This window comes from Octopus bimaculoides, chromosome 5 (genome assembly GCF_046866305.1).
Source record: "Octopus bimaculoides isolate indiv1 chromosome 5, ASM4686630v1, whole genome shotgun sequence".
Taxonomy (NCBI): Eukaryota; Metazoa; Mollusca; class Cephalopoda; order Octopoda; family Octopodidae; genus Octopus; species Octopus bimaculoides.
In genome coordinates, this window is record NC_142932.1 from 105,008,783 (window position 1) to 105,035,626 (window position 26,844).

The 26,844-nt window shown below is 37.9% G+C and overlaps 1 protein-coding gene across 15 annotated transcripts in view; it reads left to right on the top strand.

Moving 5' to 3' along the window:
• The window catches only part of LOC106870742 (arf-GAP with Rho-GAP domain, ANK repeat and PH domain-containing protein 2), a 285,612-nt gene that overhangs the window by 69,232 nt on the left and 189,536 nt on the right, over positions 1-26,844 (top strand). For 14 of the 15 annotated variants that reach the window (XM_089352850.1, XM_089352854.1, XM_089352845.1 and 11 more), the window contains exon 2: positions 14,588-14,694. The gene's annotated coding sequence lies outside the window, so the exon portion shown is untranslated. Of the gene's footprint in view, positions 1-2,067; positions 2,113-14,587; positions 14,695-26,844 lie in introns of all 15 variants that reach the window. The other variant, XM_089352842.1, reaches the window with a different exon arrangement.

The following is a 26,844-nucleotide window of genomic DNA, read 5'->3' on the forward strand; positions in this document are numbered from 1 at the left end:
TATTCACTTAGTGAGTTTACATGCACATGGATGAATTATGATGTTGTTGGTGTTAGATGCAGTAAAATATGGACCGGACCGTGATTACCAGCATGAACATCAAACTTCAAAAAGTAGTTCACCATTTAATGGTTTTAGTAAATTTATATAGAAAAAGTAAGCATTATACTGTCCAGTGTAAACAAGTCAATTTCATTATATTTTTTCTGTAAAAACCTATTCTGACATTAAATGAGTCAACTTCCAGTACAAATGTTTACATTTGTACATCATTTTTAACAAAAAAAAGAATTTCTAAAAAATTTCTGGAAGCGATCTACTTGTTTAATTTATGCACCCCCTAAAGTTTACTTTTGTTTTTGTGTAAAAAATTGTGTGAATTGTGGGGTTTTTATGGTATTTTGCTTTATGAGTTCAATAAAGACAGCAACGCAATGGAAAGTGTAAGGATTATTAATGCAATATATGGGGATCGGACAATATATGGGGAAAGACTGCGCTATGAAGCTTTTGAACAAACTCAACTGAACATGCTTTGGTTTTTCTGAGACGAAAAAAATTTCTGCCAGGATCAGATGGTGAACACACAGAACAACTGTTGGCTTGCCTTGTCCCTAGGAGGACATTTCCCCCCAGCTAGCTTTTCAGTGCACTTCACTCTTGATATATATAGCAAGTGGGGAGAGAACTCCATACTATCCTAGCTTGAAGACCCCACCATATCATGCGATTTTGATCTTATTAGATCATCTTCAGTGATGGATACTTGTCTGCTAGACATCGCAGTAGTGTAACCCAGCTTGTCATATATAGAAAAAAAAGTCTCACACAGTCACTGGTTTTGCAACTAATAAGCACCATGCATGCATGTGTCGTTGTCAGTGCCGCCGACTAGCTTCTCATGCTGGTAGGATGTAAAAAGCATCATCTGAACATGGTCGATGCCAGTCTCCCCACCCCGACTGGTTCCTGTGGCAGTAGCATGTAAAAAGCACCATCCGAATGTGGCCGATGCCAGTGCCACCTAGCTGGCTCCCGTGCCCGTGGCACGTAAAAAAACACCCACTACACTTGGAGTGGTTGGTATTAGGAAGGGCATCTAGCGGTAAAAACACTGCCAAATCAGATTGGAGCCTGGTGTGGCCTCCTGGCTTGCCACTCCCCAGTCAAACCGTCCAACCCATGCCAGCATGGAAAACGGACGTTAAAAGATGGTAATGATATTAATCAAAGTGTTCAGTGTTATACATCCATTATGGTCAATCTTACCAATCAGTTTCACACTAGAGGTTTCAACAGAGAGTTAGGTAACAACCTGATTATGTAACTCTGTGCTCTTCAGAGATAGGAGTTAAGGAATATATATAATTTGAGGTCCTGGTAGGATAGAAAGACCATACTTTTTGTTTCCACTTGATATAAGCAAAGTCTGGTAGACCCACCATGTAATGCATCTTTGATGCAGATTTGAGGAAGTGCCACTCTAATGTCTTAAACTGCAAATATTGTATAAATTTTCACTTTGAACGTTTGCATGAGCTGACGTTGAAAGCAAAGTTGGTACAGAAACCTTTGTAACTGATCATTAAAAATGTGTTAAAGTCTTGACACACTGTCAAAACCTCATAATATGAATGACTGAATTTTTAAAGATATTAATTTAAATATGAATGTGTTAGTATGGGCGATGTTGAATGACTTGCTGATAAAATGGTTAATTAAACAGGCAAATTTGCATAAGCATATCTAACATGTTTTTTATATTTGTCTTTGGTGGGAATAATGAAGACTTCTTTATATAGTTTCAGGCTTTTTTTCTTTTTGATGTTATGTTATTCAGTTTCTCTTTCTCTCTATCTCTTTCTTTGTGTTTTATTTATTTTCAAACATAAATTGAAAACTTGCATTAAGTATATATCTTGAATATTGTCTTAATTACTTTAGTTCTGTGCAGATTTTTTCTGTCTTGAATTTGTGCTTATAAAGTCTCTAATTTGAATTAATTTACAACTAATAATATTAATACCCATTTCTTTCTTTTTTTTCTCTCTGGTTGTGGTCAAATAGATTTTTAAAATGTTATGAGAAGACAAGCGCAGGAGTGGCTGTGTGGTAAGTAGCTTGCTTACCAACCACATGGTTCTGGGTTCAGTCTCACTGTGTAGCACTTTGGGCAAGTGTCTTCTACTATAGACTCAGGCTGACCAAAGCCTTGTGATTGGATTTAGTAGACAGAAACTAAAAGCGCGTCGTATATATATATATGTGTGTGTGTGTGTGTATGTTTGTGTCTGTGTTTGTCCCCCCACCATTACTTGGCAACCGATGTTGGTGTGTTTATGTCCCATTAACTTAGTGGTTCAGCAAAAGAGACCGATAGAATAATTACTAGGCTTACAAAGAATAAGTCCTGGGGTTGATTTGCTTGAATAAACTTCAAGTTACAGTATGGTTGCAGTCCAGTGACTGACATGAGTCCTTTTCTTTTTCAGAACAATAGGATGGGATATGAGAGATTTAGTTACTATTTCTAGCAAGTCAAGCTCTCACAAAGAATTCTTTTGTAGAATGAAGTATAAAGAATATGTTACAATACTGGATTTACTACAATATAATATACCACAACATAATATACATGACATGGTATATTATTTGAATAATTATAAAATTTATTCAACAAACTTGGACAGTACATTATTTACATTATTTACATTTGACGGATATTTATCCTCATCTTGTTTGTTGTTAACACAACATTTTGGCTGATATACCCTCCAGCCTTCATCAGGACAGATTATAAAGGCTGGCTTCTGCTTTGTTATATGACTTTATCCCTTTAGCATTTAAACTGGCCATATCTGATCCTAATATTCTCTTGTTTTATGCTCAGACTGGTTGTATCTGGCATCTCACACCTACCCTTCAATGTTATTCTGAAAATAAGCAATCACCTTATTGAAATCTCAATGCCACAAGATGATGCAGGTTTAATTTGAAACAATATGAGTAAATAAGCATTACATTTGACAGAATATTCTGAATGCCAAATGGTTAAGCTGAAGGACAATATGTCATCTTCTGGTTATGACACCCCACCTTTGAAACCTGTATCCAATAATTAATTAAACTGAGGCAGGTAGAAATAGACATGTGGTTTTTCACAGAATCGCTATACCATATATCTTCGCAGGAGGAGTGAGTGTGTGTGTGTTGATGAGTGTGTTGGTGTGTGTATCGTTGCCAGTGCCACTGAACTGGCTCCTGTGCAGGTGGCACGTAAAATACACCATTTTGAGCGTGGCTCTTGCCAGTACTGCCTGACTGGCCTTTGTGCCGGTGGCATGTAAAGGCACCCACTACACTCTTGGAGTGGTTGGCGTTAGGAAGGGCATCCAGCTGTAGAAACTCTGCCAAATCAGATTGGAGCCTGGTGTAGCCATCTGGTTTCACCAGTCCTCAGTCAAATCGTCCAATCCATGCTAGCATGGAAAGCAGACGTTAAACGACGATGATGATGACAAAAGCCTCAAATAAATATGAACTCAACACCAGTATCTTATTTGCTTGGTCATTTCATTTCTACTTCAAGTGTGACTGGACTAAATAGTAAACTGGAATTTCAATTTAGTAGTTTCACTCATCAATAGTTTGGTATGTATGTTCTAATGCTATTTTGAAAGTATTTCTTCTGATGAATGCTTTGTTGATAGGCTGACAATGTGTTCTAACTTAATTTTTCTGTACTCTATGACTGCCTGCTTGTAATATAGGAAAGAAAAAAAAAAATGCCTTCAATTTCAAATACTTAATACTAGATAGAAGCTGTTGCTTAAATAATTCTCTTCAAAGCTGTACAGTTATGAAAGAGACAGCTCTTCCTAAAACTACTCTTATTACCCAAATGAAGTTGATGCACACTCCCCATTTTTAAATCTCTTTTTTGTGAGTGTGTGTGTGTGTGTGTAAGACATTGCACGTGACAGCATCAGTTAAAACTTATAAAACTATTAAGTTCAATATCCTAGCCATTCTCTCTACTTGCTTACATTAACAGAGTTGAAACTGGTTTAGAATCTTTTACTCTCTATTATGGCTTTGTTGTCATTTGTCATTATCATCATCTCAAGGGGGATTCAAAATGTTTTAAGGTTTAGTCAGAGCTGGAAAGATAGTACATGTATGCACACACACACACACACACACACACACACACACACACACACACACACACACACACACACACACACACACACACACACACACACACACACACACACACACACACACACACACACACACACACACACACACACACACACACACACACACACACACACACACACACACACACACACACACACACACACACACACACACACACACACACACACACACACACACACACACACACACACACACACACACACACACACACACACACACACACACACACACACACACACACACACACACACACACACACACACACACACACACACACACACACACACACACACACACACACACACACACACACACACACACACACACACACACACACACGCCCCCCCCCTTCTCAACCCCCTCCCCAACATGCACACATACACACGCACACGAACACACACACAAACGAACACACACAAACCAACACACACACACCAACACACACACGCACCAACACACACACAAACAAACAAACACACACACCAACACACACACACCACCAACACACACAACAACACACACACACACACCAATACACACCAACACACATGCACTCCTCCTGCGAAGACATATGGTTTGGGATTAATAGTGTTGGGCTCTTGATTAATCAGAAAGTTGTGGGTCCAGTTCTTGGACTGGGCTTTGCTTTGTATCTTTGAGAAAGGCACTTTATATCATGTAGCTCCAGTGCTCTCAGATGAAAAACGAGTGCTAGCCTAGTACTGGTGCAACCAACCCTCTCTCCCTCCAACTCTTATGTTTTGGATGTTCTGGTCGGACAGGAGAGGGAGTCTGTTTTAGCTCATGACTGCATTTAGTAAAACAATTAGTAAAAGCTTGATATATGCTGCAAAATAATATAAATAAGCAAGTGATTTGATCTGTGGCTGCATGTTGAAACTAAATCTATTAGAGCATAAAAGACATGTATTTGTCATTCCAAACCACACACAAACTGTTAGCTTCACTTAATTACTTATTATTCAATGTCAAAATTTTCATCACGCTATCTGTGACCTGGTCAGTGACACAGTTCCACTGCAACTGAGTGAGGCCGTGGGCCAGTAAGTATAGGCTTCAGGGTTTTAAATGTAATTTTTCTCTTTTCTCATCTATGCAGGTCTGTCATTCTGGTTGTGATCACCTGGTGCTTAGAAGCAGGTCATTTCATTTGTTGTTTGGTTGAAATTCATATATGTGGGATTGTAGTAGGAGCCCCATTTAATGACAACCAGTATGAGTTTTCCATGCAAGTGTGGACTTGTGGCCACAGATGAGCTGGCAGAATTGTTAGCATCCTGGACAAAATGTTTAGCGGCATTTCTTTTGGGTTTTTTTTATGTTCTGAGTTCAAATCCTACTGAGATCAACTTTGTCTTTCATTCTTTCAGGGTCAATAAATTAAGTACCAGCTGAACATCGGGGTCAATGTAATCGGTTTATCCCTTCCCTTGATCTTTTCCTGTCCTGCCAAAATTTGAAGACAATATTATTATCACTGTTAAGGTGACAAACTGGCAGAGTCATTAGCATGCTGAGCGAAATGCTTAGTGGTATTTTGTCTGGCTTTTTGTTCTGAGTTCAAATTCTATTAAGGTTGACTTTGCCTTTCATCTTTTTGTCATAGGTAAAATAAGTACCAGTCGATCATTGGGGTCAGTGTAATCCACTTATCCCCTCCTTTGAAATTGCTGGCCTTGTGCCAAAATTTGAAACCAATATCATTGTTCTTGTGAAGGGGACAAGCTGACAATTGTTTGCCTGCTGGCCTTTCATCTTTTTGTCATAGGTAAAATAAGTACCAGTCGATCATTGGGGTCGGTGTAATCCACTTATCCCCTCCTTTGAAATTGCTGGCCTTGTGCCAAAATTTGAAACCAATATCATTGTTCTTGTGAAGGGGACAAGCTGACAATTGTTTGCCTGATGGATAAAATTCTCAGTATCATTTAATCTTTCTGTCTATGGCCTGAGCTCAAATCTCATTGTGGTCATCTTTGCAGATGAAGTACCAGTCAAATACTAAGTTGGTGTAATCCATTTACTTGTTCCCACTAAAATTGCTGGCCTTGTGCCAAAGTTTTAAAAGACTTACTACTACTACTACTACTGTAACAATACCATTAATCATCTTTTCCCTCTAGTTCTACTGGTGTTTGATTTCATCCTTTGCTCTTGTTTGTAGCATCTCTTTCTCTCTCTCTCTCTCCATCCTATTCTTTTGTAAGTATCTGCTTTCACTTTGTCATTTGCTGCCTCTTTCTCATCTGCTAGCTGTCATGTTTTTGGTATATGACAAAGAAATGACCACTTTATGATATATATATCATTATCATCATCATCGTTTAACGTCCGCTTTCCATGCTAGCATGGGTTGGACGATTTGACTGAGGACTGGCGAATCAGATGGCTGCACTAGGCTCCAATCTGATCTGGCAGAGTTTCTACAGCTGGATGCCCTTCCTAATGCCAACCACTCCGAGAGTGTAGTGGGTGCTTTTACGTGCCACTGGCACGAGGGCCAGTCTGGCAGTACTGGCAACGGCCACGCTCAAATGGTGTATTTTACATGCCACCTGCACAGGAGTCAGTCCAGCAGCACTGGCAATGACCTCGCTCAAATGTTTTGTTCACGTGCCACGGGCACAAGTGCCACGGGCACAAGTGCCACGGGCACAAGTGCCAGTAAGGTGACACTGGTAATGATCACGCTCAAATGGTGCTTTTTACGTGCCACCAGCACGGAAGCCAGACAGCTGCTCTGGCAGTGATCCCGCTCGAATAGTGCTGTTAGCGCTCCACTGGCTGGGTGCCAGTCATCGAATTTAGTTCAGTTTTGATTTCACTTGCTCCAACAGGTCTTCACAAGCAGAGTTTAGTGTCCAATGAAGGAAGGTTGACATAGGTGCCAGTCATTGAATTTGGTTCAATTTCACTTGCATCAACAGGTCTTCGGAAGCAATGTTTAGTGTCCAATGAAGTAAAGATACGAACAAGTGAGCTGGCTACACCCCTGGTAAAGGCCATGGGTTATAGTCTCACTTGTCTTGCCGGATCTTCTCATGCACAGCATATTTCCAAAGGTCTTGGTCACTAGTCATTGCTTCGGTATATATATATATATATATATATATATATATATATATATAGCAAAAAGAGGGAGCAGTGTTTCCATGCAGGAAAAATATATAGGAAAATGTGTTGTCGAAAATGCACTTAAATTTCGAAAGCTAGTATTTAAAATACATTTATTTACATATATACCAAACTAGTTTCAACAATTTAATATCAAATTGATATACAGTTTTAATTTAAAACTTACACCTTCTGTTTTGAACATGGTAATTTATCAACATTGAAACATTTTAATTTGTCAATATTGAAACATTTTGATTTGTCAACATTGAAACTTTTAACGATGTTTTTCTAATTCATATACACTGACAGATTGCTTCCTTTGTCTGTAATTCCTTATTCCTGGAAAAGTAAATTAAGGGTATAAATTTTTTACCAGTAATATGTTACATATGGATGTCATCATCATTATCATCACCATCATCATCATTGGTTTTTTTTGTTAGCATCAAGTCTTTGATGCTATTGTCATCATCATAATCATTTACAATGGAGTCACCAAAAAACATCATCACCAAGATAATCATTCTTATCACCATCAACACCATCATCATCATCTTCATCATCATTGCCCTCATCATTATCATCTTGTCTGGTTTCTCTGTTGACATGGGTTGATTAGGTTTGCAATGCACTAATTTGGGCATCTGCTCTCTACTGTAATCCTGGGTTGACCAATGCCTTGTAAGAGAATCTAAATGGAAACTGAAAGAAGCCCAATATATATGTGTGTGTTTGTCCCCCCCCCCCCAACCTTGCTTGATAACTGGTGCTGGTTTGTTTATGTCCCTGTAACCTAGTGGTTCCACAGAAGAGACTGATACAATAAATACCAAATTTAAAAAAAAAACAAACTAATAGGAGCACTGGCATCTATTTGTTCTGCTAAAACCTTTCAAGGTAGTGCTGCTGCATGGCCACACTCCAATGAGTGAAACACAAAAGATGAAAGACACCAATTTTCCACATACATCTGGATCCCTGTTAGTTACAACACTGGCAGCTCATCATGTGCTATCTCCATTGTGGCTGTTGTTGGTTTGCACCAGGTCAATTCTGATGAAGCAGATATGTGATTGAAGGCATTCCAACCATAACCTGCTCATCCTTTTCTTATGCATTGTGTATCTTGGTTTATATTGTCCAATGTGTTCATACTTTTTCAAAATGACAGTGTGTAATTTGAGGGAGATTTGTGATGTACATTGATGTATTTCTACCTATTACATTGTTTACTTGGAGTTTGTGCTGTGATTGCTACTCCTTGATACTCTTTCTATTATCAGCTGTTAAGATGGTGCACATTTACATCATTACTAATAAAGCCTGTATATTATCACTTGATCTGTTAGAAATAGCAGCCAAATCTCCTTCAAATCACACTGCCTGTCCTGTCTGTCACACTCTCTCTCTCTTTCTCTCTCTCTCTTTCTCTCTCTTTCTCTCTCTCTCTCTCTCTCTCTCTCTCTGTATTTTTGTCTCTCTATTTGTCCAGCCCCCACCCTACTTGACAACTATAATTGGTTTGTTTATATCTCCTGTAACTTAGTGGTTCTGCAAAAGAGGCTAATAGAATAAGTACTATACTTAAAAATAGATAAATAAAATTAATACTGGGCTTGATTTGCTTAACTAAACCCTTCAAGTGGTGCCCCAGCATGGCCACAGTCCAGTGACTGGAACAAGTAAATAATAAGAGATGAAATTCATTTTATTATTCTGTTTCTGTGTGTTTTTTTCTAAGATTGTATTTTAACAATTGCTGTCTGTTACAATTCACTTCCATTGGTTTGCCATGAATGTGAAGAAATTACCAGATACGTTTTAGTTCTTTTATTGTCAAACCGTATTTAGTAATTTAGAACAATGCATTCAAGAACACTTAATACTTTGTTATTGGTCATTTCCTGAAGAAATGGTCTGCGTTGTTTTTTATAAATTCATTTTTACGTCATTTACAGCTATTTAAACCTTTTTACACCCTCTTTATATTGAATTTCAACAATTGAGTTTGTAGCAGAATGCTAGAAGTTCAACACAGGAATAAGTATAGTCTTCCTGATAGACGACATTCTAAGAACTGGAAGTCTTCAAAACAATTAAAACAAAAAAGAGAAAACTGTTTTATTTGTGGGACTGAACCTGAAACTGTGTGGCTGAAGAGGGAGCCACTTGACAGCCATATGGTTTCAGTTGCAGTTTCAGTCCCATTCTATGGCTCCTTGGGCAAGTATCTTCTACTATATATAGCCCAAAGTCGATCAATACCTTGTGAGAGAATTTTGTAGACAAAATCTGTGGAAACCCATTGTGTGTGTGTGTGTGTGTGTGTGTGTGTGTGTGTGTGTGTATGTATGTATGTATGTCTCTCGTTTATATCGTTGGCGATTTTTTTTCTTCCTCCGTCTTCCCTTCTTTGGACTTTCCTATATTTCCGACGAAGAGCTCCGCTCGGAACGTCAAATTCTCTTTCCTTCCTTTCCTGAGCATCCAGTAACACAATATCTGTATCACATCCTTGCGTTGTTGTTTTTTTTTTGTCGTTTTTCTTGTTTGAATTCACTATGTCTATATATATATATATATGTATGTTTGTGTGTGTATATATGTATGTTTGTATGTGTGTGTATATATGTAATTGTGTGTTTATGTGTGTCTGTTCTACTCCACACCTTTTGACAACCAGTGTTTGCTTACGTCCCTGTAACTTAGCAGTTAAAAAAGAAAAAAAGGGACTAAATAAATCAGAAGCAGACTTATTAATTTAATCAAGGTGGTGCCCCAGTATGGCCATAGTCCAATGACAGAAATAAATAAAAGATAGAAAAATAGTAATTCATACTCTGTCATACTCTATATATAAATAATAAAAAAAAAATACAGTACTGTACTGTTTCTACTTTGCGGGTTTTCACCTATCATGGGGCATTTTGGAATGTAACTCCCACGATAGTCAAGGGATTACTGTATCTGTTTTTGTGTCTTTCCCTCCCCAACTGCTTGAAAACTGGTGTTTGCTTCTTTACATCCCTGTAACTTAGTGGTTTTGCAAAAAGAAACTAATAGAAAAAGAACCAAACTTAAAGAGCAAAAATTCAAAAAATGGAACTGGACATAATCTATTTGACGCGGTGATCCAGCATGGCCATAGTTCAGTGACTGAAATAAGTAAAAAATGAAAGAAAAGAAAAAAAGATGTGCATTCTCTGTAACGTTTTCCTTATTCCTTAATTTCAAATTCAAACTTTTAATCCCACCAAGTATTGTAAAGAAATGATTATCTCCCTTGTTTTAGCTGTCTGCCAGAACCCACCATGTGATTAGTGAGTGAGTCTCATAATGATGTTCATTAATTGTCTTTAGTCAATGCAGACCAATGCAGTATTCTCTCCTTGGAGATGATCCTTTCCTTTTTCATATTTATTTATTATTTTGTCTCTAATAAACCTGAAATACTAAATGAAAAATGAATCAAAAACTATAGAAATAGAAATTAAACTTGTTAAGTGTTTAGCTTAAAAAAAACAAACAAAAAAGCCTGATCATGAACTGAGCAGTTTTAGTTTATTGAAATTAAATTATTGAACATACTACTTTCTAATTCTTCAATCTTATGATTAGATTTTTTAACGTCTTTTTTTATTTATATAGAAGATATGGTATTTACCATTGTGCACTCTCACATAAAATGCATCCCTATTTTCCAAGTATATTTTATGGAAAAATGCAAATTTAGTGTTTCATCATGCATTTATTGGAATATATTTTAACCGTACAGTATTCAAATCAGCCATATTTGGCCCAAATATTCTACTTGCTTTATGTTCAAACCAGCCAGATCTAGCCTCTCACACCTACCCTACAATATCAGTCTAAAAATAAACAACCACATCATTGAAATCTTGAGGCTGTGAGACAATGCATGATTAATTCAAAACAATGTGAATTAATAAACATTACATTTGATAGAGTAATTTGAATGCTAAGGGTTAAAGTGGGCTTTTGTGGGTGGAGAAATATGTTTCTGTGCATGTATTCTCTTTTACTCTTTTACTTGTTTCAGTCATTTGACTGCGGCCATGCTGGAGCACCACCTTTAGTCGAGCAAATCGACCCCAGGACTTATTCTTTGGATGCCTAGTACTTATTCTATTGGTCTCTTTTGCCGAACCGCTAAGTTACGGGGACCTAAACACGCCAGCATCAGTTGTCAAGCGATGTTGGGGACACACAGACACACAGACACACAAACATACATACATACATATATATATATACATATATATATATATATACACGACGGGCTTCTTTCAGTTTCTGTCTACCAAATCTACTCACAAGGCTTTGGTTGGCCCGAGGCTATAGTAGAAGACACTTGCCCAAGGTGTCACGCAGTGGGAATGAACCCGGAACCATGTGGTTGGTAAGCAAGCTACTTACCACACAGCCACTCCTGTACCTACAATATTATGAATCCATTAATCAATCAGCTATAAACTTTCTTATATGAGTACAATTTTTCAGTTTTATCTTCTTTGATTAAGCACGAAGCCAAATTTTTGCTGGAGTGGGATTTAGTTGACAATCTACTCTAGTATTTTCATCATCATCATCATCATTGTAATGTTCACTTTTCCATTCTAGCCTATAGGGTAGAATAGATACCAAATAACCTGGAAATGTTTCTGCTGGTCTGGCATCTACAGCCAATCACAGAGAGATTTCTCATTTGCTTCACTGTATGAATGAAACTTGAGCTCATACCAGCTGTCACTCTGTTTGTAGAGATAGAAGTAATTTATATTACACATCTCTTACTGTATAATGCTGGCAATAAATAAATAGTTCTTAGTGTTTCATACAGATTCTGTGGCATTAAGTGGTTCAATATCTTCCTATAGATAGACTATCATACCTAGAAAGAGCTAGTAGTTGTCTTTCCCAGAGACCAAGCAAAACATCTGTTGCTGATGTTTAAACATTATCCATTACATGCTTACAAGTCTCTACATGGTCACCTGACTTATTAGAAATAGCAACCAAAACTCTTTCAGTTCAAACCCTACTGCAGTGGTTCTCATTTTTTTTTTCACCTATAGACCCCTTTCTACTCTAGAACTCCATTTCCAATTAATGCTTAAAAACTAGTTTAATAGAAAGTTCTTTCAAACTTCATGTTTTGTTTTTCACACATTAACTGTTGTAAGTTCAACTACGTAAAATGTTAGAGAAAGAAATCTAATTGTTTCTTGCAAAAATACATCTGAGCAAAAGTTTTCATGGACTCATAAAACAGTATTACTATTTTTACTCTCTTTTACTTGTTTCAGTCATTTGACTGCGGCCATGCTGGAGCACCACCTTTAGTTGAGCAGATTGACCCTAGGACTTATTCTCTGTAAGCCTAGTACTTATTCTATCGGTCTCTTTTTCTGAACAGCTAAGTTACAGGGACGTAAACACACCACCATCGGTTGTCAAGCGATGTTGGTTGGGACAGACACACACACACACACATATATATATATATATATATATATACATATATATGACAGACTTCTTTCAGTTTCCGTCTACCAATTCCACTCACAAGCTTTGGTCGGCCCAAGGCTATAGTAGAAGACACATTCCCAAGGTGTGGTGTCACGCAATGGAATGAACCTGGAACCAAATGGCTGGTAAGCAAGCTACTTACCACACAGCCACTCCTGTGAACCCAATTTGGTATTTTGCTTGTACGGACCCTCGAAAGTCTTATGTGGACCCCAGTTAAGATCCACTGCTCTACAGCTTTTTTTTTTTTTTTGTAAAAAAAGAAGAGGAAAACATTGGATAATATGATCCTAAACATCCCCCCAAAAAGATGGTATGGTTGCGGCTGGAGTATTTGGTCTCTCAACTAAGGCTTGCTAAACAATAACAATACAGCAGCAACATAATCTATTAGATGATAGGTAGTTGTATGCTTTATTCACTCAATCACTTTCCATCTATGTCTACTGATGGGTACGAGACATTTCGGCATAGCTGTTTTGGCACCACTATGTATTTGGTTTTGTTGATTCAACACTGACTTATTCCACATCAGATTCTTTGATTCTTCTCTCTTCATCTTTCTCTCCTCTCCACATTCTCTCTGTCAGCAGCTGGTTATGTCTGTATGTATGTATGTGTGTGTGTGTGTGTGTGTGTGTGTGTGTATATATATATATATACACACACACACACACACACACACACACGCATATATTCTTTTACTTGTTTCAGTCAATTTGACTGTGGCCATCCTGGAGCATCACTTTTAGTCGAACAACTTGACCCCAGGACATATTCTTTGTAGGCCTAGTACTTATTCTATTGGTCCCTTTTCCGAACTCCTATATATATATGTGTGTGTGTGTGTGTGTGTGTGTGTGTGTGTGTGTGTGTGTGTGTGTGTGTGTGTGTGTGAGTGTGAGAAAGAGAGAGAGAGAGTGTAATGTCTCTCTTTGTCTTCTTCTCTCACTAACACGTGTACATTAAGGTGGTGAGCTGGCAGAAATGTTAGCACGCCGGGCAAAATGCTTGGCAGTATTTTGTCTGTCTTTACGTTCTGAGTTCAAATTCTGCTGGGGTCGACTTTGCCTTTCATCCTTTCGGGGTCGATAAATTAAGTACCAGTTACGCATTGGGGTCCATGTAATTGACTTAATCCTTTTGTCTGTCCTTGTTTGTCCCCTCTATGGTTAGCCCCATGTGGGCAGTAAAGAAATAAGAAACGTTAGCACGCCGGGCAAAATGCTTAGCGGTATTTCGTCTGTCTTTATATTCTGAGTTCAAATTCCGCCAAAGTCAACTTTGCCTTTCATCCTTTCAGCGTTGATAAATTAAGTACCAGTTGCATACTGGGGATCGATCTAATTGACTGGCTCCCTCCCCCAAAATTTCGGGCCTTGTGCATAGAGTAGAAAAGAACGTGTTTATATTTTTGTGCATGTGTATGTGTGTGTAAGCTACCAGTGCCAAAACTTACTATCACTATAACCATGCCATATTGTCAGCATATAAACAACCACACTCAAATGTCTTGTTCTGATAACAGATATTATTTTAAAAATCTGATAACAGAGATATTATTTTAAAAAACAAAAATATGCCATGATTTTCTAACCTCTTAACCATAGCAAATATGCTGTGCATATATAATAATATACTAAATGTCACATATATGTATTTTTATATCTTGCAGAATGCCTAGCAACCTTTTGTGGAACCCTAGGGTTCGAAGAAATCTTGACTGGAAAATACTGATTTAGCCCCTGGTCAGCCTTGGCTCATTAGACCTATTGATCAAAGGTATTTTAGCCCTTTCTATCTTTTATTCAGACATTGTATCAAGGATTATATTTTCTGTTTTTGTTTTTTTTAAAGATGGAAGGTTGTGGTTTGAGGGAAGCTTAACTACTATTTGTAGATATTTCCTGCAGTGATAAATGCAGTGCATGTGTGTGCATGTTGTGTGTGTGCGTGCATGTTGTATGTGTATATGTTCGTGTATTTGTGTGTGTGTATGTTAGTATACATTCCAAACACCAGTTTAACAACAATAATATAGTCATTTTATGAATCTTTTCATTATTTTCAAGATTAATTGAAACAACGACTGTGTACTTCAACAAATATGATAACAAAAGGGTTAATTAGAGCAGGAGGAAAAAAAAAAACATCAAGTCTTTTAACCCTTTAGCATTCAAACTGACACTTATGTAATTACACATTTGGTAGTGTTTATCTTAATGAAACAGTTGTTGAATGCAATTTAGTCCTTTAGCTTTTAAACCGGCCATATCAAGCCCAAATATTCTACATGTTTTAAGTTGAACCTGGCCAGATCCAGCCATTCACATCTGCCTAAATATGTCATTCTTAAAATAATCATATCTTCAAAATCTTAAAGCTACAAGACAATATATGATCAGTTTTTAAAAATGTGAATAAATAAGCTTTGTATTTGATAAATTAACCTGAATGCTAAAGCGGGTTAGACACGTAAATAATTGAAACATGAGCAGAACATTGCCAGTTAAAACTTGACCACAGTGAATGAATTAATGAATGTATAATCAAATTTGTATTTGATTTAACTGAATTCAGGATAAATTTAAAAACCGTTTTTTAATGAGTGATTTTAAAAAGAAATTCTAAAAATACATGACGATATTATTAATATATCTGAGTATTTTGTAAGAATATTAACCAAACTTTCAGTTTCAATGTATACTGTAAAAATGGATTGGCATTAGGAAGGGCATCCAGCTGTAGAAACAATGCCAAAACAGACAGTGGAACTTGGTGCAGTCCATTCGCTTGCCAGCTCCTGTCAAACTGTCCAATCCATGCCAGCATGGAAAACAGATGTTAAATTTAAATGTGTACATTTAGATGTATGACTAATACTTTATGAGTTAGCGCTCCACATAGATTATCATTATCCAGTCAGTTTCCAGTACAGTGGTTAGTCTACGACTATACTTAGCAGTGTTACTTTACTAGTTATGATCTACAAAGCATCTATAATGGAAAATTAAGATTGACATCAGTATAAATATTTTAGTTCCTATGTATATGTTTCATTAGATCTCTGTAACAGAATGCTATAAAGTGTTACTCTGATGACCCATTGTGGTCAAGTATCCAAATGCACTTGGAGCATCCAAATGCTGAGCTCTAAATAACTGCATTGGCGAAACATATGTAGTAATTAAAATTTTTGTACTAGTGTTTATCTTAATTTTCTAACAAACACGCTTGCACATGAACACACACACACACACGTGAACACACCCACACACACACACTATACTTATGTAGTGTATGCAAATTAGAAGTATTTTTAATTGAGTCATGCAACTAGAGCATAAAATTATTAATTGAAACATATGAGTGACTCAGTGGTGAGTCATGTCACTGAAAGAAGTAAAAGGAAAAAGAAAGTTTAAATTTCCAAGTCATTGCTGGTAGAACAAACTTATAAGAGACATTCCATGCATGACTATCCCTGTCTGTATTTTTGTATATCTAGGACTATATGTCACACGCAGACACACAATGTACATTATCTAGGAAGTTGCTGTTTCCTTCTCTCTTTTTTTTTTATGAATAAATTTACATATGGCTGCTAATTTTTGGAGAATTGGTGACTGTGTAGAGACTCCCACATTGGCTCATGGGGGAAATTGTATTGTTAAATCTTGAGACTGAATGAGTACATTACAGGTCTGGCTGTGTGATAAGAAGCTTGCTTTCCAACCGCATGGTTCCGGGCTCAGTCCTACTGTGTGGCACCTTGGGCAAGTGTCTTCTTCTATAGCCTCAGACCGACCAAAGCCTTGTGAGTGGATTTGGTAGATGGAAAGTGTGTATATGGAAACTGTGTGTGTATATATATATATATATATACACACACACTGAGACCCCCTTCAATCATGACTTACATGGGATTGCACCTAGAAAGTTACCCTCCGAGGTACAAGTCCGGGCAAGGTTGTTTATGGAAGACCAGCAGTCACCCATGCATACCGGCCTCCTCTCTCCACGCCACTGGTGTTATCCAAGGGAAAGGCAACTCATTTCTACAGCTGAGTGAACTGGAGCCACGTGGAATAAAGTGTCTTGCTCATGAACACAACACGCAACCCGGTCCGGGAATCGAACTCACAACCTCACGATCGTAAGCTCGACGCCCTAACCACTGAGCCATGCGCCTTCACTAAATATATATATATATATATATATATATATATATATATATATATATATATATATATATATATATATATATACATATATATATATATACACTCGCACACATGCGTATAAGAAGGGATGACCACTAAGTTGACATCCGATATGCTAGAAAAAGATCATCTACAATCTAACCACAAAGAAAAAAATGTTCTCCAGAAAAAATTCAGCAAAACACCAGAACAATTTTTTCTGGAGAACATTCTTTTCTTCGTGGTTAGATCGTAGATGATCTTTTTCTAGCATATCAGATGTCCACTTAGTGGTCATCCCTTCTTATATGCATGTAATACAATTTTTCTGAATTTTTTTATATGCTAGGTCACTGGTTTTAAATTGATGTTAATTAAATTGATGTTAATTCAATTTATCACCCTCAGTATATAAATATATATATATATATATATTTATGTATGTGTGTCTGTGTGCCTGTATTTGTCCCTCCACTATTGCTTGACAGCTGATGTTGATATGTTTATATCCCCATAACTTAACAGTTTGGCTAAAGAGACCGAAAGAATAAGTACTTGGCTTACAAAGAATAAGTCCTGGGGTCAATTCTGTTGACTTAAACCATTTAGGGTTGTGCTCCAGCATGGTTGCAGTGAAATTACTGAAACAAGTAAAAAAACGAAAGAAAAGCTGTTGCAATAACTAAAAATTGTTGTCATCAGTCAGACACACTTAACCCTATTTTAACAGACTTGTAGCATGGTGACAATGAATCACATGCTTGAGCATGAGCCACAGATTAAGCATGTTAATTATGTAATATTTGAATTAAGCCAGTAATAGTACACATTCTGTTTATAAATTGTTTGGCAGTGTTTGTCCTGTAAGTGTAATAATCAGATGTACCCTGTATACTGATGAATGAGAGTAAGCATATTTTTCATCTAATTAGGTATTTTGCTTAAGGTTTCATTTTTAGCAGTTTGGTAGTAATTATAATCAAGGACATAACAGGCATAGTTATAATCAATGCAGATAAATCAAGATTGGCAGTGATGAGGCCTTCATTCTTGATCAGCTAAAAGTAGTAGGCAAATTGCTCTCAAATCACACCTTACTGACTACAAAAAATATGAAAAATAAATAAAAAAGCATGAAAATGAAATTTGGTACGAGGCAGGCAATTCCAGGGAAAGGGGTTATTCGATCGTGTTGACTGGTCTTCGGCTGGTACACTGGTACTTTAATTGAATTTGAAACGATGTGATGCAAAGTTGGTCTTGGTAGGATTTGAACTCAGAACATAAAGCCATAAAAAATACTGCTAAGCATTTTGTCCAGCATGCTAATGATTCTACCAGCTAGACACATAGGATTATGTAGTCCAGATTCCACAATATCTAACAGATGTGATGGTCATGGTTGGAATGCTTTTGATTATAATTCTATTCAATCCATGTGGACTTAGGGTTATCAAGTGAAAATAACTGGAGATTTATTGGTGACCCAGCACAGAGGATAAGCATTTGACTGTTTTGTTTTTTATTACCAAATTTCTGTTGAAATCCACTGCTTTTGTTTTAATTAATTTTAAAAGGAATGAAGAACTTAGCAACGTTAAGATCACCAGCATTCTCTCACACACACGCACCTTCGTTTTGGGATCACTACTTCTTTGTTATCTCCCCTTTTTCTTAGCTCTCCTGTGTGATCCTTATCTGGCATTCGCCATGATAGATCGCTGACCACTACATTTATATTTTTTTATCTCTCCTTGTTTCTCTCCTTGTTTCTTTCTGTGTTCCTTTCAGTTGAAGAGCAAAGGCTCGAAACGTTAAAGACTTTCTCTATTCCCGAGCGTTATACTAATACATCCATTTGTTGTTTACACCACCTGTCTTCGTCTGTTGTTTTTTTCGTAAATTCTCCTATATCATTATTAAGCTGGGGTTTGGAACATAAATGAACATGAAATTTTGGTGGGAGGTTTAAATTTAGATCTCTTTGAAATAGGAAGCCTGTACCATAGAAGCAGGAGTAACCTCTGGTGGGTTGTTATCAAAAGGATAAATGCCTAGAGCATCAAGAAGCTAATTAAAGATAAGTGTTATGGGGAAAAAGGATATTAACCAGTTGCTAATGTTTTTTTTAATTTTTGGCAAGCATGATGAGGGAGGTAATTCTGGACATGTTTCAGTATTATTCTGGTCTCATTGGCAAAACAAACTTCCTCATAATTCCCAAAGTGGTAGTGAATGAATTCCTACGTAAAGGTTACAAATGTATGAAATCATTAAGTTTGTATTTGTTTTGCAAGATTTCTGATGTGAAATCGTGTATTGAAACAGATATTATTTTTGGGGAGGGTCACTTTCCTTCCTCCCTCCCTCCCTCCCTCCCTCCCTCCCTCCCTCCCTCCCTCCCTCCCTCCCTCCCTCCCTCCCTCCCTCCCTCCCTCCCTTCCTTCCTTCCTTCCTTCCTTCCTTCCTTCCTTCCTTCCTTCCTTCCTTCCTTCCAATTAACCACATGCACTATATACTCATTCTTCACTTCAGCTTTATTATTATTATTATTATTATTATTATTATTCTTTTAGTATCCTTTGTTTGAAATCTTTTGTCACATGTCCTGTTACCTCTTCAGCGACTCTCCATCCCATGCGTTTCTTCCTGTTCTGTTTAGTCCATTCTCAATGGACTAAACAGGGCAGGAAGGTCGATCAATTAACCCTGGGCCGATCAATACTTTGTGAGTGAATTTGGTAGGTGGCAGACAAAAGCTGTGTAGAAGCGCATCATGTGTGTGTGTCTGTGTGTGTGTGTATTTGTCATCAGCCACCACATGACAATATTGGTACTTTTTGACTTGAAAATAAGTCCTAATGTCAATTTGGCATTGCCCCAATATGACCACAGTCCAATAACTAAAACAACTAAAAGATAGCCTTGCATTGACCTAAGAATTAAACCCAGAGTTCTTAAGCACACTGCTGTCTCTACACTCAGTAATTGCTTGTATACTCTTTATTTATTGCCATAAGCGTGGCTGTGTGGTAAGTAGCTTGCTTACCGACCATGTTTCTGGGTTCAGTCCCACTGCATGGCACCTTGGGTAAGTATCTTTTACTATAGCCTCAGGCTGACTGAAGCCTTGTGAGTGGATTTGGTAGACAGAAACTGAAAAAAGCCTGTTGTATTAATTAATTATAGAATATAAGGATAAAAATCATGTTAATGATTTTATCAGGTAGTCAGCATGCTATAAAAATTTATAGGTAATTTATACATTAAATTAATGTGTGTGTGTGTGTGTGTGTGTGTGTGTGTGTGTTTGTGTGTGTGTGTTTGTCGCCCACCATCACTTGACAATTGATGTTGGTGCATTTACGTCCCTATATCTTAGCGGTTTGGCAAAAGAGACTAATAGAATAAGTACTAGTCTTACAAAGAATAAGTCGTGAGGTTGATTTGTTTGACTAAAGGCCTTGCTCCAGCATGGCTACAGTCAAATGATTGAAACAAATAAAAGAATACTTTAGATATTGGTTTCACATTTTGGCACAAGGCCAGCAATTTGGGGGGAAGGGTAAATCGATTGCAACAATCCCAGTGCCCAATTAGTACTTATTTTATCAACCCCGAAAGGATGTAAAGCTAAGTCAACCATGGCAGAATTTGAACACAAAGCATAATGCCTCTCAGCATTTTACCTGGTGCAGTAATGATTCTGCTAGCTCACCGCCTTTGTCACACTTTAGATATTGTGTCATGTGTAGGTAGACATTGTGTCTTGTTGTTCTGTGTAAATGGTTTTAATGTGTTGCACACAATATCTAGTGTTTTAATTGTTGTTTGCTTTTGCTGTTTAGCTCCTGATCAGCGCTTTCTGAGCAGATCTGTGGTCAAAAGCATTTCCACTCTGACTGTCCTGTTTTTTCCCTTTTTCCTGGTTGTCTGGTATATTTTCTCTCTTTAAGATAGACAGGATGTGAGTTGAAGGAAATTTGATTGTTTTTTTTGTTTTTTTTTTGCTTGATTGGGTGATTGGTCCTGTTTTCAGAATGTAATGTTGTATAATGTTAGATTCTTCAGTGTTGCATGTAACTATCTTTATATTTTTTTCCTTTGTCTTTTTTCTACTTGTTTCAGTCTTTAGACTGCAGCTATACTGGGAGACTGCTTTTAATGACTTAGCCAAATTGGCCCCAATACTTATATATATTTTAAGCCTAGTATTTATTCTGTTAGTCTCTTTTTGCCAAAATGCTAAGTTACAGGGATATAAACAAACTGACACTGGTTGTCACATGGTGGTGACGGACACACGCACACACACACACACACACACACACACACACACGTACATGTATAGGATGGGCTTCTTTCAGTTTCCGTCTACCAAATCTATTCACAAGGTTTTGGTTGGCCTGGCGCTATAGTAAAAGAGACTTGCTCAAGGTACTACACAGTGGGATTGAAACTAGAATCATGCTTGCACCTTTAGTATTATTGTGTCACTTGTTTGACCTGTTGGGGCAATCGAAAGCGAAATCGTAATGGCACCTGTACCCAGTGTCGCCATCCTGGCACTTGTGTCGGTGGCATGTGTAAAGACATTTGAGCGAGATCGTTGCCATTGCTGCTGGACTGGCTCCTGTGCAGGTGGCACGTAAAATACACCATTTTGAGCGTGGCCGTTGCCAGTACCGCCAGACTGGCCTTTGTGCTGGTGGCATGTAAAAGCACCCACTACACTCTTGGAGTGGTTGGCGTTAGGAAGGGCATCCAGCTGTAGAAACTGCCAAATCAGATTGGAGCTTGGTGTAGCCATCTGGTTCACCAGTCCTCAGTCAAATCGTCCAATGCTAGCATGGAAAGCGGACGTTAAATGATGATGATGATGATCTTATGCTTTGTATGGTATGAGGAAATGAGTTTGTGATGTCACCATCTACACAGGATGTCAAGATACACAATTTGGCAAAATTAAGGATGTTTTCTGTGGAGAAAACAACTAGATGCACAAGAAACATTAGATCTAAGAGGATATGTTGGTAAATGACATGTATAGATGGAGGATTGGTATCCTGTGTGACTGTAATTTGACTTACTATCATCAAAATATTTCCGAAATATCTCCAATTTATTTGGATCATATATTTTGATGAGTGATTCCTAGGGAACAAATTTAAAGCTTTCGTGATGTTGTTTATAGTGTTGTAAGTGGTTTAAAAAAATTTTTTTTTTTATTTCATATAGAGGTCACTTGTTGAAATTTAAGAGTAGTCTAATGGTTAGATAGATGAGTTTGTGAGCCATATATGGATAGTGGAAAGCTAGAAGTGGTGGTATGATATTTTCATATACTTTACCTGGAGCATCAAGAGGTGTAACAGGATGCAAGCTACTTTGTAAGTGTTGTTTTTATGTCTGCTTTTATCAAGTTTTGTGTGTGTGTGTGTGTGTGTGTGTGTGTTAAGTGTTATCCACGAGTTCAAATGTTAGTGAGTATTTCTGTGGTTGTGAGTGATGGTCATATTGTTATCATTAGTTGTGGATCATTTTGGTGGAGGTGGTGAGGATGATGACAATGAAGACTCATGTGCCAAGAGAAGAATATTAACAAACTAAGTGAAAAGAGAAAAATGTGTCTGAAGGAAAATATTGTAAAATGGTTTAATTGGAAAGGATAACAAAGGATATATTGCTGAATTATGTGACTGGAGAAAGATATTGATGATAAATTATGTTACTAGAGGTGTATATTATTGTTGTTATTTGGGAGTTTATGTTGTTAGTGGGTGTGTGCCATCATCATTATATATCATATGCCTGCAGCGTATTGATGGCATTACAATGAAAGACTTCTGATTAAGCACAAGTTCTTCAGCTGCCTTACCACTCTTGTTCAACCACCTTGTGATATTGTCCATCCATTGCAATCTTTGCGTGCTTCTTGATCTACTATCTTCTAAGTTGGTATTATATTGCTGACATAATCTGACTGGAGTGGAGGCGCAATGGCCCAGTGGTTAGGGAAGCGGACTCGCGGTCATAGGATCGCGGTCATAGGATCGCGGTCATAGGATCGCGGTTTCGATTCCCAGACCGGGCGTTGTGAGTGTTTATTGAGCGAAAACACCTAAAGCTCCACGAGGCTCCGGAAGGGGATGGTGGCGAACCCTGCTGTACTCTTTCACCACAACTTTCTCTCACTCTTTCTTCCTGTTTCTGTTGTGCCTGTAATTCAAAGGGTCAGCCTTGTTACACTGTGTCACGCTGAATATCCCCGAGAACTACGTTAAGGGTACACGTGTCTGTGGAGTGCTCAGCCACTTGCACGTTAATTTCACGAGCAGGCTGGTCCATTGATCGGATCAACTGGAACCCTTGACGTTGTAAGCGACAGAGTGCCAACAATCTGACTGGAGGTGTATACTGTTGAAGTGATGTTACTGGAGGGGTATATATTGTTGAAATAATGTTATTGGAGGTATGTACTGGGTGTTCATACATTATCTTTATATCTTGCACAATTTCATCATCATCATCATCGTCATTTAACATCCTTTATCCATGCTGACGTGAATTGGATGGTTTGACCAGGGCTGGCAAGCTGGGGAGCTGCACCAGACTCCAGTCTGATTGGGCATGGTTCCTGCAGCTGGATACCCTTCGTAACACCAACCACTTTACAGAGTCTGCTGGGTGCTTTTACGTGGCATCACACGAGCACTTTTATGTGGCACTGGCACTTTTTGCATGGTACTGGCACAAGACTCTTGCAGGTCAATCCTCTTTACCAGTGGGAGTGGCCTTAACAGTTCTGCTGTGGAGTACGGGTTTTCTTGAGTACAGCAAAGCATCAGACAGCTCAGTCCTTTGTCATCTTGTCTGAAGGGTTCAGCATTCTGAGGTCATCCTTTATTGTATTGTATCGTCCAGATGTGTTACATGCAACCAATGGATCCCACGTGGCAGTGTTCTGATATTTCTAATGAAACTTTATTTGTTTACTCTTTACTCTTTTACTCTTTTACTTGTTTCAGGCTTTTGACTGTGGCCATGCTGGAGCACCGCCTTTAGTTGAGCAAATTGACCCCAGGACTTATTCTTTGGAAGCCTAGTACTTATTCTATCAGTCTTTTTTGCCGAACCGCTAAGTTACGGGGACATAAACACACCAGCATTGTTTGTCAAGCGATGTTGGGGGGGACAAACACAGACTTACAATCACATACACACATACATATATATATACATATATACGACAGGCTTCTTTCAGTTTCCGTCTACCAAATCCACTCACAAGGCTTTGGTCGGCCCGAGGCTATAGTAGAAGACACTTGCCCAAGATGCCACGCAGTGGGACTGAACCCGGGACCATGTGGTTGGTAAGCAAGCTACTTACCACACAGCCACTCCTACGCCTATGTTTTCCAATAAACTTTGCTGGGGACTGGTGGACCAGATGGCTACACCAGGCTCCAATCTGATTTGGCAGGGTTTCTACAGTTGGATGCCCTTCCTAACGCCAACCACTCCGAGAGTGTAGTAGGTGCTTTTACGTGCCACCGGCATGATGGCCAGTCAGGCGGTACTGGCAATGGCCACACTCGAAATGGTGTATTTTACGTGCCACCTGCACAGGAGCCAGTCCATTGGCACTGGCAATGATCTTGCTCGAATGTCTTTTCACGTGCCACTGGCACAAGTGCCGGGAAGGCGATGTTGGTAACGATCACGCTATTTTTCATTTTTTCTTTTCTGAATTTTTCAAATTGAAGAGGTAATTCATGGCTGCTCCAGCTTTTTTTCTCTTCTTTCCCCCACTTTATCTAACCTTATCTCTCTTCACCAATATAAATATCAACCCTCATTGTCCTTCTATATTCTGAATTCAAATTCCTCTGAGCCTATCTTTCTCTTTCATCTCCATGTTTTGTAAAACTAGTAACAGTTTGTTACTGAAGACTAGGTCTTTGGATATAATTGGGTTCTCTTTCTTGTAATCTTCATTTCATTGTCATCATGTTTTTCCATGGTTGGGCAGGTTTGCTGCATGAACTTGTAGCTATCTCTAGCAACAATGTAGAGGCCCCTTCATTAGCATGAGTTAATATTTGTATGTCTAAATGAATAGATCTATTTCTTATGCATACATAAAACCTTTCATATATTTAATAATTTTATTGCTTACTCTCTCTTTTACTCTCTTTTACTTGTTTCAGTCATTTGACTGTGGCCATGCTGGAGCACCACCTTTAGTCGAGCAAATCGACCCCCAGGACTTATTCTTTGTAAGCCTAGTACTTATTCTATCGGTCTCTTTTACCGAACCGCTAAGTTACGGGGACGTAAACATACTAGCATCGGTTGTCAAGCGATGTTGGGGGGACAAACACAGACACACAAACATACACACACACATACATATATATATATATATATATATATATATATATATATATATATATACGACGGGCTTCTTTCAGTTTCCGTCTACCAAATCCACTCACAAGGGTTTAGTCGGCCCGAGGCTATAGTAGAAGACACTTGCCCAAGGTGTCATGCAGTGGGACTGAACCTGGAACCATGTGGTTGGTAAGCAAGCTACTTACCACACAGCCACTCCTATGCCTTACATTCATATTTACTAATAAATTAACACTGCATATCCAGCAGAGTAAAATTGTGTGTTTTTGTTGTTGACAAATGTATTCTGCTTGTAACCTTTGGTTGTAAACAATAGCAACAATGTACAACTAATATGTTGGATTACAGCTCCTCAGAAAAGAGAAAGTTACTGGTTATGTGTTTTATAATCAGGTAGTCCTAGGGGTACCTCGGAACAAGTGTCATGTACCATATTTTTAGGTTGACTCAAGCCTTGTAAATAACGCTGGACAAAAGGAAACTGTGGAAATCTTCTAGACAGACATTGTGATGAGTTATGATTTTTCCACTCGTTCCCCTTCCACCAGTTTCTAAAACTCTGCAAAGGTCAAGGGTAAACGTCTTTCCTGTGACTAAGCAATGGGAAATAAAAAACAAAAATATTCAAGGGAAGAGAAAGTATTTATCTTTCATTTATTTAATGTCACTAAAACCAGATGTAAACATTAATGGAGTAGACTGGAGATCTGTGAGAGGACAGATGTACTTATTTTTCTGTTTTATATTTTAATAGTTCTTTGCTATCATTACACTTGTTTTCCCATAGTGACATATGAATGTATCTTTTTTTTATTGTAAATTTAAATATTTCCATAGTAGTGTTTGTTTGTGCATGACAAAGAATGCAAGATATGTTTGTCAACAATAAAAAACAATGAGTAATTTTTTTTTTTTCTGCTGGATTTTCAGTCCTAATTTGTTATCAGCTTTGAATGTAATCAATAAGATCATCAGATATATGAATAGTATCATGTATGCATGCTGCCCCAGAAAGAACTGTCCATTCTAGGCCAGCATGAAAAAAAAACAGGCATAAAGACGATGATATATAACTGTCTCTCAGTATTATACATGTTGCTCTCCAGTAAGAACACAGAAGTGTGATACTATCTTTATGTTAAGCATGTGTGCAAAAGAGATCCGATTTCTTTTTTACACAACCATTGAATGGTAGAAGGATATTGCTGGCAATTGGTTGCACTAGATGCTACAAGTTGGCAGGATTTTAGAAAGACAAGAGAAGAGGCTAAAACTTGCTGATGGAAATAAAGCAAGAAAAGAAGAAAAATACTGT